Genomic DNA, 17,798 nt, shown 5'->3' with positions numbered 1-17,798 from the left:
TTATTGTTGTTTAATTTAAGTCCAATTTAATTTGTTGGTATAAAAGAAAAATTTTTGGAGGTTAGGATGAGCCTCCTGCGTGGCCTCTGAGGGACTTCTAGCGACGGCGACGTCGGTAAGTCAAGTAAGACCTCTCCCTCTCTGCCGGTGCCTATCTCTAGTAACGAGTTGCGGAAGAAGGAGGGGATGACGTACGCACAAGTGGCCAGCTCGTCTTCGTCAAGTGAGGTTCTGACAGCTAACCGGGACGTGAGTAGGACTGTTAGTAGTTCTTCAGAGAAGACCAAACTTTCAGGGGCAAAGAGACCACGTTCTCCGAAGGCTACATCTTGTGGATGCTGCTTCAGAAGCTCTCATAAGACAGCGGAGTGTCGCCACCAAGTTGTTTGCTTGAGATGCGCCTGTGTTGGTCACATGGCTGCTCGATGCTCGGTGGAGATGAGACGAAGCCCGCATAGGGAGCGGCTGTATGTTCGAACGAAGCGTGGAGGTCTTGTGGACTCGCCGGTGCAACCTAAGGTCCAGGAGTTGAGGCAGGTGCCGACTGCCTCGTTGAGGCCCACCCCCAACAGGGTCTCTCTCTCGTTACCTTTGACTCCAGAGTCATCAGAGTTGCGGGAAGAGTTGGCGAGAGTGGCAGTGATGTCTTTGGAGGAAAGATTCGTTAATAAAGCCAGTATTCAGGAGATCATTCCTTCTATACTTAAACGAGATCTTTCTCGAGCCAATTACACCTCTTAATAACTGTGCTTTTCTTGTCCCTCTCACGAGTAGGGAGGAGGTGAAAGAGGTGTGTAAGATGGAGTCCTTCAAGGTGGCGACCAAGGATGGGCCTTGTGTTCTTAAGCTTGCTCCTTGGTTGGCGGAGTTGGGAGCCATGGGTCGAGCTTCAGGAGATGGTCAGTGGGTATCTTTATGGAACTTGCCTTTGCATGCTTGGTCTTGGAACATCATCGCGGAGGTGACTCGTCCAATGGGGGATCTGGCGGCACTTTCTCAAGCGGAGCTACATCATAAACATTTTATCTTAGTGGTGGTTCGACGGAAGGCTCGGATCTCGGTTCCTCTTGAGCTCGAACTCAGCTTATGTATGCATAAATACTTGGTTCTGATCACGGGGGATAAGGGGCCACTCCCAGTCTATCGTCTGGAGTTGGGTCGCTTTGCGCTGGTGGACAAGGCCATTGGTTCGGTAGCGGAGGTGTTGGCTGAGGCTGGGCCAAGGATTGAGGTTCGGCTGGCATCGCAGTTGGCGACTAGTTCTAAAATGGAGACAGTGGGGGATCAGGAGACGGTGGTCGAGCCTAGCTCCCACCCTGGGACCAAACAAGCTCATGAGAAGTGGCGAGGTGCTTCTATCTTAGTTGTGAAGGAACCGGCGGTGATGGTTGAGCCTCGCTCCCACAGCAATTCCCAGAAGAATCTCCTTGATGGAAGGGTGAATTCTCGTGGGGTCGGTGGTCCTTCTGATGGTTCGGCGATGACCGATGGTTTGCCCTTGGCTCGGTATCCCGAACGACGTCAGTTTGAACGTGCAGGGGGTACGGTTGACCGACGTGTTGAGCGTTGGCATGCACGTCTGCTATGGGCGCCGGTACAGGATAAGAAGAGGACAGATGGCAGGTTGGGGAAGTCTGAGGTTTCGGTGGAACATGTTTAGAAGGCTGGGGGTCATATTAATGTTTTTTCCCTACGAGAGATTACTGATGTCTCGCAAGAACAGAATATGCCATTGGATCAGGTTAAGGGGGTGAACGTGTCTTCTGGTGATTCGCGGGGCCAAGCTTTGGTTTGCCTCGGATGATTTGATTCTTGGGTTGATGGCGCATGTTAAGGGAGGTGGCGATGGTTACTTGATCATGGTGGACCCTATTGCTCAGGATGTTGGGCTCAATTCTTTGTTGGGCCATCATATTCAGACTCCTATTGACAGGGACATTGGGGACCCTTTATTAATTAGTGATGTGGGCCATCAGTTGGTTCCTGCTACTTCTGTTGGGCCTACAGTGTGATGTACCTTGGTTCAGAGTTTGGTGGTTGCTCTTGGCATAAGTTTGAAGCCAGGGATGGGCTCAGCTGAATCTACAGTGATCTTGGGCCATCATGGGGATCGATCTCAAACCTTTTCCCCAGTCTGGGCTTTAATTCCCAGTTGTGTCATCTGTTGGCCCTGAGGATGTTGTTGGAATCATTAGCACAGATGGCATCCTAGGAGGGAGACGGATCCGAGAGCCGTCCATCTGATCAGTTGCTGCTTGACGCAGATGGCATGCTCGGGGGAGAAGGCACTGATTACCGATCCTCTGAGGGTCCTGAGGATGTTGACTCAGATAACTCAGTATCAGAATTTGAAAGGAACCTCAAAGTGTTGCTGCCAGATTTACATGGACTAGCCGCTTCACCAGCAGTTGGGCAACCCGTTTGAACCAAGAATAGTGAACGACGAAAAAAAAACCTTCTTTGAGGTTTACTGAGGAGGCAGGGTACTTGGCTGAGCCACCTATGTCTACTAAAAAGAAATGGATTGTGAGCGACTGTGTTTCAGGTTTGATCTCCAAACCATTATTCATTTATGATTGGACTAATGCTCAAATTGCTAGTTACTGTGATGTATGTGGCATTTCCTTCTAGATTCTGTGCATGATTGTTTTAATCATATTTGTATGCTTGAAAAGTCACGTTCTTTGGTGGGGGTCCTTTTTTGAGGCCCATGGGATCTAATTCGTGTCCCATGAATTTAATCAGTTGTAATGTTAGGAGGCTGGGTAGGCCAACCAAAAGATTTTTAGTTAAGGATTTTCTATATTTGCACTTTCGCCGACGTTTGTTGTTTACAAAAAACGAATCTGGAAGATTTCACATCGGCAACTTGGAGCGAGGTTGGTGTTCTCGCTTGGACCAATTCGTCTTCATGCCAGCAATTGGCACCGCGGGCGATATCGCTGTGGGTTGGAACAGTGGGCTCCTATCTGGGAGGTTGGTACAGGCGGGGGAGTTCAGTATTATAGCAGATTTCCTTTCCAAGAAGGATAATCTCAGGTGGCTTTGCACGGTGGTGTACGGTCCAAATGAGCGAGCTCTTAAGCAGAACTTCTGGGATGAGCTGCGACGCTGTAAGGGTGCATCTCCACTGCCATGGGTTATTTGTGGGAACTTTAACACGATCTTTGCAGTGGAGGATAAACCTTTTGGCGACCCTAATTTGGCGGACATTCGTTGTGCCAACGCCTTTATGCGGGATTTAGGCTTGCTAGAGCCCCTTGTAGTGGGTAGGAAATTTACTTGGACTAATGGTTAAGCTGATCCGATCTGGGTCAAGTTGGTTCGCTTCTTGGTTAATAATAATGGTTGGCCTGCTTTCCGAGAGTGATTCATGTGAGTCTTCCCCGACTACGGGTCTGACCATATGCCAATCCAGCTGGAAGTTGGGTTACACCGGTCTAACCCGAGCCCTTTCCAATATGAACTGGTTTGGTCCACTTATGATGGGTTTCAGGATCTTGTGCATCAATAGTGGATGGAGTTATCGCCATGTGGGTGTGGTGCCTTCATCTTTCCTAAAAAGGTGGCGGGGGTGAGAGCAGTTAAGGCATTAGGTTAAGTTTAGCTTTAGATCGATTAAATTAAAAAAATTGGCCTTATTGCAAGATGTTGAGGCTCTTGACACTATCAAGGAGTCAAGAAGGCTAACCTTAGAGGAATTACAAAGCGAAAGGTTCTTGTTGGACAATTTCAAGGATATTTGTAAACAAGAAGAACTCTATTGGAAATAGAGATCGAGGATCCAATGGTTAAAGGAAGGAGATGAAAATGCCAATTTTTTCATGTTGTGACCAATGGGTGTAAGAATCGCAATTTCATTCCCTGTATTGAGTAGGAGGGGGCACTGTTGTTGATCCACGAGAGATTGGTAAAGTTTTTGCTGATAATTTTAAACAGCTATTTGGTGCTAAGCGGCCTAGTAGATTTAGAGTGGACTTGCAAAAACTTTTGGTTAACAAGTTTCCAGTTGACCTTTTATTTTTGGAGAGACCTTTCATTGTAGAGGAAATCAAAAGTACTGTGTTTGACTTAGGAGGAGACAAAGCCCAGGGCTAGATGGTTTCCCTATCCAACTTTTCAAGCGGTTCTGGGAGACAATCAAATCTGACCTTCTTTTGCTCTGTGATGATTTCTTTTGGCTTAGGGCCAACCTAAAAAAAAACAACTGGGCCAGTATCACCCTTATACCTAAAGTGGAAACACCTGCGCACTTGGGCGATTATAGGCCCATCAGTCTGATCAATTCCTCTCTGAAAATTATCTCTAAGATTCTGGCGACACGTCTAAATCGGTCTTTAAACTCTCTCGTTGACAGTGAGCAATCGGCTTTTCTTAAAGGTCGTTGTATTCTGGACAACGTGGCAATTGCGGAAGAATTGATTTTTAGTATCCACAAACGCAGGTTGCCTGGGCACATCCTGAAAGTTGATTTCTCCAAGGCGTTTGATAGTGTGGATCGGGATATCCTTTTCGACTTACTAAAAGCTAGGGGGTTTGGGGATCAGTGGATAGGTTGGATTAGATGCATCTTGCTTTCTTCAAAGGCGTCCATTTTGGTTAATGGTTCTCCAAATGGGTAAGTTTGCTACCAACGGGGGTTACATCAAGGTGACCCGCTTTCCCCTTTGCTGTTTGTGCTTGTTGTGGATATGTTGTGTACAATGTTTTCTAATGCGATAAGGGCTCAGATCCTGATTGGTGTGCCGCTTGGGGAGTTTCAGCAGAGATGTAATCTATACTACGCAGATGATTTGTTGGTTTTGACTACAGGGAGACTTGAAGATTTGCGTATTATGAAACTAATCCTGTATGTGTTTGAAGGTTTGACAGGTTTAGCGACCAACTTTTCCAAAATATGTTTATACAATTCTACCATAGGGTTGTTACCTGAATCAGCTGCTGCGGAGACTCTTAATTATGTGAGGGGTTTAGTTCCAGTTACGTACCTTGGTATCCTGATTGCTGGGAGAAGGCCAAGAAAGCAAGATTTTGGGGGAGGGGGGGCTCATCTCGAAGGTTAGGAAGAGGTTATCCTCGTGGAAGGTGCAACACTTGTCACTAGGGGGTCGTTTGACTCTGGTGAATTCAGTTCTCTCTACGATACTTACTTTCTGGATGTCCTTATTTTGATTACCATGTTGGGTCATCAAGGCGATCAACCGAATTTGTAGAGACTTTCTTTGGTCCGGACCGGACATTGATACCCCTAGATGTCGTCTGGTCGGGTGGCAAAACCTTTGTCGGTTGCGCAAACATGGGGGATTGGGGTATTTTAGATCTTCGCAATTTCAACCTAGCTTTGTTTGGCAAATGGTACTGGAAATTCATGAATGATCCCTCTTGGAGTGGCGGGGATGTAGTTCGATTTAATTATGGGGTACCTTGTCGGAACATGTTCCCTAGGTATTAGGGTAGAATCTCGTTTTTTTGGAAAGGGGTTCTTAGCTTCCTACCAGTGTTAAAGGGGTTGTACTTCTCACATAATTAATTCGGGCTCAGAGACGCTCTTTTGGAAAAACCGATGGTTTTTTTGGGCGGGCGCCTATGTTTCTTTAGCGAGATGAGTTCAGTAGGTCTCGTTACTCTAATGGTTCTATCCGCGATTTGGAATTCCTCTTAAATGAGGCCCCGTTCTCAGAGGTTGAGGATGTGATTGCTTTTCGAGAGCGGGTGTGAGCGCCTGCGAGGGACCCGAAGATAAAAAAATGGTGGAGACTTGCAAGTAACGGTGTCTTTACGGTCAAATCTTTTTATAGCTTCCTGAATGATGGTGGGTTGCGTTGCCGAGTGGCGAGGTTCTTTTGGCACAACTTGTGCCCGAAGAAGATAAATATTTTCAACTGGCTTGTGTTGAAGAACAAAATACTCTCTCTGGAAAATCTTGAACAAAGGAGATGTAATCGCCTTCCAACCGCTACTTGTCTCTTGTGACACTCAGCGGTTGAGAGTGTGGATCACATATTCTTTCAATGTTCTTTTGCTAGGCAAATTTGGGATTATTTTGTGCGTTTGTTCCATCTCCTGGAAACCCCTGGTGATAGGCATGCCGTTTGGGGAGTCTGGCGTGCGATTGTGGGACCAGTCTTTAAGATTCTGGGGGATCTCATTATGAAAGCACTTGTGTGGTCTATTTGGCTTGCTAGGAATGACTACATTTTTAATGCTTCTATTACATCTACCTATGTTATTATGCTTAAAATTGATCACACGCTCTTATCTTGGTTCTCTTCAGTAGCTAATGGAACAAGAATAAAGTTGGAGGAGGCTTCTATCACCATTCGGCGCAGTCTGGATTTCTTAAGTCCTTGAGTGGAGGAGTCAAGGGGTGCTCTACCTTCTGAGGTGTTATAGGAGCAGGAGACAGGCTAGTGGAGAGTGGGGGTACCTTGAGGCCTTCCTTGCCTCCATTGTTATGTTGTAGTTTGTGTTCGTTCTTTTGTTTCCACTTCTTGTGGCTTGTGCCTTTTGTTTTTGGTCTGGCCTGTTGTTGCTCGCTAACTACTCTATATGCAGACTTGTTATCCTTTTTTTTTTTATCTGCCTGTTGTTGCTTGCTAACTACTCTATATGCAGACTTGTTATCCTTTTTTTTCATCTTAATTAATGTAGTTTATCCATTTTTTTTTTTTTAAAAAAAATGGTATTACAGTTATATTATTGATTATACGATTAGAAGCTAGGGTATTAAAAATAAAAATTAAACCAAAACTGTTTAGTTTGGATAATTAGTGTTTAGTTTGGATAATTAGCGACACTAAAACTTCTAGTTCTTTTTCATATAGAAAACCTTTTTAGAGTAAAAACGACTAAAAGCCTAAACATAAAACAACATAAAATAAGTATGTGTAACTATACGTTTGATTGGGAGACATTCCAACCACTCCCTTTTAATATGATTTGGTTATGTCAATAAATATATTTAATACTTAATTTTTAAAATATAAATTAATAAACAATAATAATAATAATAATAATAATAATAATTATTATTATTATTATTCACAATAAAAAAAAAATATTAAAAATATTAATTTTTAATTAATATTAATTAAATTAAATTTTAGTATTTCGCTGTTCTGTTGACTTAATATTCAAAAAATTACTTTTTAAGCCCCACACTTTTATCATTTTTATATATATATATATATATATAAAAAACTGCCCCCTCTAAAAGATATGAACCAAACATCCCTCTTCAATCGTGAAGATAATCTGGACTTTTGCGCCACTGCCTGCCTGTTGATTCAGCTAACCTATGTATATTAGGATTAATTTAAAAAAAACAACATTCTAAAACTACCAAAATAAGTAATTCAAAATATCACAAAAATTAATAAATTTATCAATTTATATCCAAATACACTATACATGCAATAGGTATTTGATCTCCCTCCCTCAGTTAAAAATTTAAGGTTCAAATCCTATCTTCTAAATAAATAAATAAATAAAAATGACTTAAACTAACTATTTTTAATATTAACTCAACAAATGTGCTAGAATCTAGTAGCTTGTTCACTTTGTTACAAACGGTGAGATGTGAGAAGGAGAAGTGATGCAATCCTAAAATTGTATCAGTTGTTCCTCCTCTAAATTTAGAAATAAAATAGCAAAGATCAAGCACCACCAAAAAGGATTTTCTTAATATTCTCACAAAGAGTACAATCAAGAGAAGACCAGAGGCAAAGCCTGGAGATCTATCAAAAGAGAGTACAATCAAGAGTAGATCAAAGGTAAACCTGAAGATCTCTCAAGATGGGAACATGAACATTCTTAAGCACACACAATCCATAGGAAAACAAGAACAACAACAATACTGAAAATTAAATACAAATACTTAAAGACCAGAGGTTGTTCACCCGGAGATCTTCAGATTGAGTTCAGAGAACAAGGGAAAGGTAGGAAGAAGACAAGGAGAAGAAGGGATTCTTCAATCTGGATACCATTCTCTTTCACTTCAGCAGTTCTTATACTTTGATCATTGAATCCGGCCGAATGACAACAATGCCCCTGACCTCACAGTTAAACAACAATAACAATTCGGGGTAGTTAATGCCTTTTCACTCTTTTGGATAACTCTTCACTCATATTGAATGTACCAACATATCCCTGTGCCATGTGTGTACCAGAACCACTCCCTGGGGTTAACTTATGTAATTTCCCCTATTTTCAATATTCTTTAAGATACTCAACAAGCTTCTCCTCTCAAAATTCATCTTCAAACCTTCAGCTATTCTTCAGCATCTTCTTATCTTTATTCAACTACTACTAATACTTAGGATTGCAACATTATCCCCCCTTCAAACAATCCTTGTCCTCAAGGATTGGTTGAACAAAATTCTGGGAATTCCTTCTGTAGAACATTATAGAATTCCCAAGAAGCTTTTTCAAGAAGAGCATTAGACCAATGCACTATCACCTTGACATTTGCCTTCCTAAACTTTTCACCAGTTGTCTGTCCAAGATAGCGATGGGTTTCCCTTGCATGTATTCCTTCGGCTTCATTTAAAATTTCTTGCCAGCTTGTTGTCATCTTCCAATTGCCATGTTTTTTTTTTTCGGTTGATAGACGTGAACATCATGAATTTCTGCTCCTGCTGGTAGATGCAAACCATAGGTAACTTGGTCTATTCCTTCTTTCACTATGTAAGGGCCAAGGAATTTTGCAGGTGGTTTCTGATTAGTCCTTTGAGCTAATGGCATTTGTCTATAAGATTTCAACTTGATGTAGACTAAGTCTCCCACATTAAACCCTTTGTCTACCCTTTTCTTATCTGTCACTTGCTTCATCCTATTTCTGCTTTTATGTAGATTCTCTTTGAGTGTCCTCAATACATTTTCCCTTGGTAATAAGCTTCTATCCATTTCTTCAATTATGTTCTTCTGAAAAGTAAGGTGTATGTAGGGTCTAACACTCACTAGATCATTCCCCAACTTCAAGACAATTTTGTGATCATGGAATCTAACAGGAGGCAAAACATCAATCTCCTTGAGAGCATCCTCATAATTGTGTAACAGATTGTCTAGTTGCATCTGATGTTCTCGAGGTAACTTCTCCTGTTTGTTATCATTGTTCACATCACTTCCCAAGTCTTCCTTCATCACATCCAATGAACATAACTGAACCTCACACAATTCTGTAGGAAGCTGTAAGGATTTCACAAGGGTTTTGCATTGCATCAACTGCAGCCTTGGTTGTGGAGAACCTCTTAACACCACCCTGTTATTACCAACATGAAATTTCATCCTCAATTCTTTGAAATTCCATGTAATAGACCCCAATAAAATCAACCATTGTACCCCAAGTACCATTTGACATCCCTTCAAAGGTATTACCAATAAATCAGTTTGGAATTCTACACCTTGCATTTTCCATTTCATCCTAGTGCACACCTTGTCACACAGAATTTTGTTACCATCTTCCATAGCCACCATGACAGGATGATAATTGGAAATTTTACAACCCAATCTCTTAGCTGTAAAAGAATCTATAAAGTTGTGTGTACTGCCCGAATCAATTGAGATATGAATCTTTTGGCTTTGTACAGATCCACTAACCCTCATTGTATTGTAATTAGCTAGTGGGGAAATACCAGCCAGAGCATTCAAAGAAACTACAGGTGAAACTGTCTCTTCATCAAGTGGGTCAACTGTTGGAATATTATTCTCTTCAGCTTCATTGATATCTTCCTGATTCTCTTCAGCTTCACTGATATCTTCCTGATTATTAAGGTTGATTCTTCCTACGTTCACACATCCACCATCTTGTGGCATCTTAGGAGTTGGTAAAAGAAGATCTGAGTTGATATCCCTCTGAATGGATTTTTCCCTTCGCTTGGCGTTTTCCACAGCTAATTCCTGTAGCTTAGCTAAGCTGCTAGCTTGTTGCAGGTTCTCCGGAGCAAGCATCCTCACTGTATACTGAAGTTCTTCCTTTAGTCCATCTAGAAACAAACCCAGTGTATGCTCTGTAGATAAGGATACCTTATTTAGAAGTTCATCAAACTTGTCTAAATAGGCTTGAACTGACCCCAATTGTCTCAAATTCTTAAGTTCCTTCATAGGGTCATAGTGTAGTTCACTACCAAATTTGCTATTTAAAGCTGAAACATATTCTCCCCAAACTGGAAATTCGCCACTCAATCGGCCTTTCATGAAGTTCTGGTGCCATTGCAGGGCTCTACCCTCCATATGCAATGAAGCGATCTTAACTTTAGTATTTTCGGGTGTACAATCAAGCTCAAAGAATTGGATACACCTCCCCACCCATTCATGTAACCTTTCACCATTGAATTTTAAATTCTAACCCTGGTGAGTCGAGGTTGTATGATTTTTATTATGTGCCTTCTCATTTCCCAAATCTAGCAACCACTCCGGAGTTACTTGCCAAAGGAACAATTCACCTGCGTCGAAGATTCATTAGTAAGGATCGTATCTCTTCCATTTCTCTTAATTCCTGACCTCTAGACCCTGGGTCACTCCCACTGCAGTTTGAACAAAAATTTGGGATCGGCCTCTCTATCACTGTCTTAAGCCTTCTCTTCACCTCCACACAACAATCTCACCTCTCTGATACCAATTGATGCAATCCTAAAATTGTATCAGTTGTTCCTCCTCTAAATTTAGAAATAAAATAGCAAAGATCAAGCACCACCAAAAAGGATTTTCTTAATATTCTCACAAAGAGTACAATCAAGAGAAGACCAGAGGCAAAGCCTGGAGATCTATCAAAAGAGAGTACAATCAAGAGTAGATCAAAGGTAAACCTGAAGATCTCTCAAGATGGGAACATGAACATTCTTAAGCACACACAATCCATAGGAAAACAAGAACAACAACAATACTGAAAATTAAATACAAATACTTAAAGACCAGAGGTTGTTCACCCGGAGATCTTCAGATTGAGTTCAGAGAACAAGGGAAAGGTAGGAAGAAGACAAGGAGAAGAAGGGATTCTTCAATCTGGATACCATTCTCTTTCACTTCAGCAGTTCTTATACTTTGATCATTGAATCCGGCCGAATGACAACAATGCCCCCGACCTCACAGTTAAACAACAATAACAATTCGGGGTAGTTAATGCCTTTTCACTCTTTTGGATAACTCTTCACTCATATTGAATGTACCAACATATCCCTGTGCCATGTGTGTACCAGAACCACTCCCTGGGGTTAACTTATGTAATTTCCCCTATTTTCAATATTCTTTCAGATACTCAACAAGCTTCTCCTCTCAAAATTCATCTTCAAACCTTCAGCTATTCTTCAGCATCTTCTTATCTTTATTCAACTACTACTAATACTTAGGATTGCAACAAGAAGACCCAGCCATCCTCCTTCCTCATGATTTTATCAGCAATTTGGTTCGACTCCATCTCTTCTCCATATATTCATTTTTATTTTCCCAAATCTTTTCCCTTTTTATTCTCAGGACTTTGTGATCTCTTCCCTTTTGTGCCCCCAATCTGGCCATTCTTCTTTACCTTTTTACTTCACTAATGATCGAGTTGGGATGAGAATTAACAAAAACTAGCATATTCCTAAAAAAATGGATGAAATATCTGGAGGTCAGAGCATGAGAAAGAAAAAGTGATTGAATTACTTTGAACATGATTTGATAAGGAATTCATTTTGTTGAATGTTAATTTGTTTTTGCTGATTATTTCTCTATGAATGATGTTGGAGATGTCTCACTAATGTAAAGTTGATTAGGATTTTTTCACTGTTGTAAAGTTGATAAAGTTCTTACCAGGTTTAGAGTAGAAAAGTTAATGCTTTTCTACTGATACTTTTTATTTTTTAAGTGATCCTTTTTAAGTGATACTTTTTATTTTTTTAAGTGATACTTTTTATTTTTTAATCATGTTTGTATCTGAGTAATATTTTTTGTTTGCTTCTTTAATTATGAATGTTTTGTTTTTTTTTCTCATTGCATTGAGCTTTAAATGCATCTCCAAGACAAGTTATTGAGAGAGCATTAGAGCTATAGGCATCAAATGCCAACATTTGGAGTTGGTGTTATAGTTTTCTTAACTATAATTGGTATAAATGGTGATAAAGCCAATATTTAACAATGTGTAATATATTTAATATAAATATTAATAAGCGGCATAGAGGGTAATTAATGAAACCTATCTTAGCTTATACATTTTTATAACAATAATTAATATAATTAATTGCTAAAATATAGCATATAATATATTTAATAAATATTAATAACTAAATAATATATTTAATGCCCCAAAAGCATAATCATATATTAAATTAGTTACAACTATATTTAATTATTTGTTTATATTCAATAAATATCAATGGTTACATCTGGTGGGGGTAACTTCACCATGTGTATCTATATATTTTAAATACATCAAACCAAACACATGTTATTGAAATCCCAGAATTATATATCCCTACAACCAAACACTAGATTTATCTTTCTTGCTTTTTCAAATCCAGGAATTTGTAAATACATTGTAATTGAAAATCCACTGTATTTTCAATTACATCAAACCAAACTCCATCTAAATATAAATGAAGCCCACATGTGCCCACACTTAAGTAGGGCCATTTAGGTCAGAAACCAGAGCTGCCTAAAATGACACATCAACACCAAATAAATTCCATTTGGTCTATTAGGCCAGTGGAATTAAAAAAGAGGAGATCATAGACTCACAATTTCTAACATGAAAAGTCAAACGTAACGTCCTTAACTTCAAACATTCCATCAAATCCACTCTCAAAGTTAGTATTGAATATAATTTTCTTTGTAAATGAAACGTGGTTTATCCACTTTTGATCTAAGAGAAAAAACAATCCAACAACTTAGTCTAATTTTATCTAGAACAAAACCAGCAAAGTCATTAGTAGAACAATTAGAATCAGTTGTGCCTCATGCACATGATATCTAGTGGTTCCTGAATTAAAACTTATGTAGTGTACACTATACACATAATCTAAAAAAAGAAAAAGGAAAACAAAGAGAATGTATACACCCACAAGCGCCGTTTAGCTTCTTCTCTCTTTGGTTTATAGATGCTATAGTGGTACTAAATATATGTAAACGACAAATAGAACAAGTAAAAAAAAACATTCTGAAGAACAAGGTCAGGAAAGAATAAAGTCATCCGAGGAAAAAGAAATGAGTTACTCGCTTACTTTCATCCGCCCTTTAATTACAAGGAACCATCCTGTCGTGTGGCCAGCTCATGTTGCTTTGGCCCTAGGTTCTTGGATAGATGAGAACAAGGAAGTTTGGGTGTTCTAGTTCATTGGTTCTTCTGTTAATCTCCTGAAGGCTTGGTATCTCCGAAGGTTATTGGTTCTCTTAGCATATATCTTAACGGGGCTTCAGAGTATTCTTGCTATTTTATTTACTACTGAATAGCTGTGGTTATTAGTTAAGGCTTGTGATAGTTATGATCTTTTGATGTTCATTTTGGCATTCTTACATTTTGTTGTGTGAATTGATGACTATTGTTGCTTGTTTGACTACTATTGCTTAATTCCTACTGTTATTCCCTTTAGATCTCTAAATTTCTTGTAAGTATATCATAAGATCTAAGGTTTTAGGGCTGGATCTATAACAAATTTGTGCTTTCATTCTCGACTTCCTCCCATGGCTAATAACACTAGAATGAAGGATCTTTAGGAAAAGATTGAGATGGTATTCACGATGACGGATAGTAACAAGCAGCGATTCCAACCTATTGAACACTCCCTCGCTACTCTACCTCTGATTCAGCAATTGCTTGCCTGGATCACTCAGATCATTGAAGCCAATTAGAAACATCATGTCATTGTTGACCATACGAGTACCTCCTTCGCACTTCCAGAGCATTCCTCACTTATCGAAAATCAAGATCAATTTTTTGAGATTTGCTAGTGTTGATGCTCTTTAGTGGATTTTTCAGGCTGAGCAATGCTTTGAATATTATTCTGTTCCGGATGCCCATCATCTTAAAATAACTGCTATTCACTTAGATGGTTAAGTGGTTCCTTGGTTTCAATTATTGTAGAAGTCCGGCAAGTTGACATCTTGGACTTCCTTAACTAAGACCTTCGAAACTATTTATGGTCCTTCTATTTTTGATTGCCCACAATATGCTTTATTTTGAGTAACACAAGATGGGTCTGTTACTGACTATCATGCCCTATTTACAGCTATGGCTAATCAAGTAGATGGTATTCCAGATATTGTTTTGTTAAATTGTTTCATTGGAGGCCTCACAAAAGAACTCCAGGCGGAATTAATTCCTTGGCATCCTGTTGATATGGATCAAGCTGTCTCTTTAGCAAAAATTTTTGAGAAAAAACACCAGCTCAGCAAGAAAGGCTAATTTTCAAAGAATGTTTATCAACCGTACATTTGAGTTAAACCGTTATTGCCTCCAATTCCTGTCACCACAGTGGGCTCTTCGAGCATGAGTACTTCTCAAACTATGACATCGAGATCTGGTACAACATCTTTTTCGTCACAGCAACCCATCTGCCAAATCAAATTTAATGAGATGCAAATCCGGAAGGCCAAAGGATTGTGTTTCAATTGCGTCAAAAAATTTACTCCTCAGCATATTTGTCCTAATAAATGCCTTCTTCTTTTGCAATGGGATGATAACAGTGATGAGATAGCTGAAGGTGATTTCATAATTAATACTCAATTAATTACTGCTAATCTGTCTTAGGGACTAATGAAGTCTCTTAATGCCATGCACACTACCACTACGGTGGGTACTATACGTTTAGCAGGAACTATTCAAGGGCATCCCATTACAATCCTAATTGATGGAGGAAGTGATGATACTTTTCTGCAACCATGGGTAGTTGATTTTCTTAAACTACCAGTCTTACCATCCCCACCAACTAAGGTTTTGGTGGGCAATGGCCACACCTTACAGATTGAAGCATTTATTCTTAATCTCAATCTCATTTTTCAAGGGTATTCCTTCCAATTGTCGGTTTATGTTCAAGCTATAGCTGGGGCAGATTTAATTGTGGGAGTTTCTTAGCATTAGAAATTGGGTCCTCACATGATTGATTATGAGCAACAATAACTTCAATTTTATTATGGTGGCAAGTTCATTACTTCTAAAGGAATGCAACAACTTTCTCCAACTAATGTTAGTTGCACTCAACTATCTTGTTTTTGTTCTACTAATGCCATTTCTAAGTGTTATGCACTCCAAATTATGCCTACCAAGACGGCTTCGCTTGGTTCTACATCTTCAATAGTAATTGATGATATGTTCAATAATATTCTTGAAGCTACACCACCTGATATGTCTCACTTTTTACAGAAATACAAGGTTATTTTTTCTATTTCTCCTGGCTTACCTCTGGCGAGGCTATGCAATCACCACATTCCTTTGCAACCAAATAGCTCACCAGTCAAGGTAAAGCCATATCAATATCCAGTCATGGTGCCCTATATTTTTCCAAACTAGATTTACATTCTAGTTATCAACACATTATGGTATAAGATGGCATTTTGAATGCATCCAGGCGATTATCAATGGCTTGTCATGCCATTTGGGCTCAGCAATGCTCCTGCAATGTTTCAATCTTTAATGCATCAAGTATTTCAGCATGCTCTTAGGAGATTTTTGTTTTTGTTTTTTTGTTTTTCGATGATATCCTTGTTTACAATGGTACCTGATTTACTCATTTACAACACTTGGAACAAGTTCTTATTACACTGCGAGACAACCATCTTTATGCAAAGCTTTCTAAGTGTAGTTTTGGTCAAGAACAAATTGAATACCTTGCCATGTGATTTCCAAGCCTGCCATGGCCATGGATGTTATTAAGGTTTCCGCTATTGTTGACTGGTCTGTACTTACTTTTGCCAAATAGTTTCAAGCTTTTCTCGGTTCTAGTGGTTGTTAACAGTGTTTTATTAAGAAATATGCATCTTTAGCAAGACCACTCACTGATTTGCTAAAGAAGGAAGGGTTCCTTTGGAATACTAATAGTCAAACCATCTTTGATATTATCAAACAAGCTATTACTACAGCTCCGGTCTTAGCCTTACCAAATTTTTCATTGCCTTTTGTGTTAGAGACGGATGCCTCCGGCTAAGCAGTGGGTGTCGTGCTAAGTCAATGCAATTATTCGATCGCATACTTCTCCAAAAAATGTCTCTTCGGATGCAACAACAATCAACATACGTTCGTGAATTATTTGCTCTTATGGAGGCTGTTCAGAAATTCTGGCATTATTTACTCAGACATCGTTTCATCATGTGCACTGATCAACAAGCTTTACGCCATCTGTGTTAAAAAACAATTCAAACCCCGAGCAACATAGTTGGTTACCTGAGCTTCTGGGTTTTGATTTTAGCATTGAGTATAAACCTGGTAAAGACAACCAGGCTGCGGATACATCCAGATGTTTGCACTTACTTTGGTTCAACCCAATAAATCTTTTCTACAGGTACCTCAGTTATTACAAGCTTCAGATGATACATATGGATCTATTCTTACTGCCCTTGCCAACAACAAACCGGGCCATGATCATTTTACCCTCCGACAGGGTTTGTTATGGTGGAAAGGACGCTTAGTGATCCCAAATGATGCTTGTCTTAAGCTTCATCCCTTGAAGACTTATCATAATTCTCACTTGGGAGGCCATGTAGGATCTTTATGGATGTATATACGCTTGGCTGGCCAGTTCAATTGGCGAGGTATACACCAGGATGTACAAGCTCATATCCAACAATGCCTGATACTGCCTACAAGCAAAACATTTCACAACTGCACCTGTTGGTATGTTGCAACCTCTTTTCAATTCCCACACATATTTGGGAGGATATCAGTATGGACTTTGTTTGTGGTCTTCTACTCTCCAAGGGTTATTCGGTGATATTCGTTGTCATTGATCGTTTGTCTAAGTATGGATATTTTGTACCATTGAAATATGATTTTTCCAGCACTTCAGTTGCCAAAGTTTTCATCAAGGTTATGTTTAAATTGCATGGGCTTTCAAAGTCCTTGTGACCATGACCGAGCATTCACCCAGTTAGTTTTGGCAACATTTTTTTTTTCTAAAAATGGGTAGTAGTACCATACAAATGTCCTCTACCTATCATTCGCAAACAGATGGGTAAACTAAATTTTTAAACAAATGTGTTGAGATGTACTCGAGGTGTTTCTCCACTACATCTTCTAACTCTTGGGTTGATCTTCTACTATGGGTAGAGTACTGGAACAACACAGCTTAACAAACGAGTGCAGAAATGATGTTGTTTTGTGCTGTTTATGGCAGAGACCTACCCCACTTAATTCCTTATGAAACGGCTGTCACTAATCCACCGTTGGTTTCCCAATGGTTGCTAGACAGGGATAAACTTTTATCTCAATTGAAAGCAAATTTATTAAAGTCCTAGGTTTGTATGAAGAGGCTTTCTAACACTAAGTGGAATGAGGTGGAATTTCAGGAAGGTGAACGGGTTTTCATTAAACTCTAGCATTATCGACAGTAGTCCGTTTCATTGCATCAAAATCATAAACTAGGAATGAAATATTTCGGTCCATATCTGAAACTTCAACACATTGGGTCTATTGCTTATAAATGCGATCTTCAGGTAGACACTAAAATCCACCCGGTGTTTCATGTTTTGTTGTTGAAGAAATGCCATGGAGATCATACCACCATGTCAAATCCTTTACCAGCCACTACGTCTGACCAAGGGCCATTGATTGTTCCTCTTTTATTGTTGCAACAGTGTAAGATGGTTCGGAAGGGATGTGTATTTACACTGGTGCT

The 17,798-nt window shown here is 39.7% G+C and overlaps 1 long non-coding RNA gene across 2 annotated transcripts; it reads left to right on the top strand.

Annotated features, from left to right (window-relative positions):
• Positions 1 to 13,137: 13,137 nt before the first annotated feature.
• LOC120255971 lies at positions 13,138 to 17,086 on the top strand. Of its 2 annotated transcripts, XR_005535160.1 has the most exons (4): positions 13,138 to 13,349; positions 14,199 to 15,154; positions 15,332 to 15,427; positions 16,093 to 17,086. It is a non-coding gene; the product is annotated as an uncharacterized LOC120255971 (long non-coding RNA). The 2 variants fall into 2 exon arrangements; XR_005535161.1 differs by lacking the exon at positions 14,199 to 15,154.
• The last annotated feature ends 712 nt before the right edge of the window (positions 17,087 to 17,798 follow it).

Source organism: Dioscorea cayenensis, unplaced genomic scaffold (assembly GCF_009730915.1).
Source record: "Dioscorea cayenensis subsp. rotundata cultivar TDr96_F1 unplaced genomic scaffold, TDr96_F1_v2_PseudoChromosome.rev07_lg8_w22 25.fasta BLBR01001255.1, whole genome shotgun sequence".
Taxonomy (NCBI): Eukaryota; Viridiplantae; Streptophyta; class Magnoliopsida; order Dioscoreales; family Dioscoreaceae; genus Dioscorea; species Dioscorea cayenensis.
The sequence above is the reverse complement of the archived record's forward strand: the minus strand, read 5'-3'. Positions and strand labels throughout refer to the sequence as shown.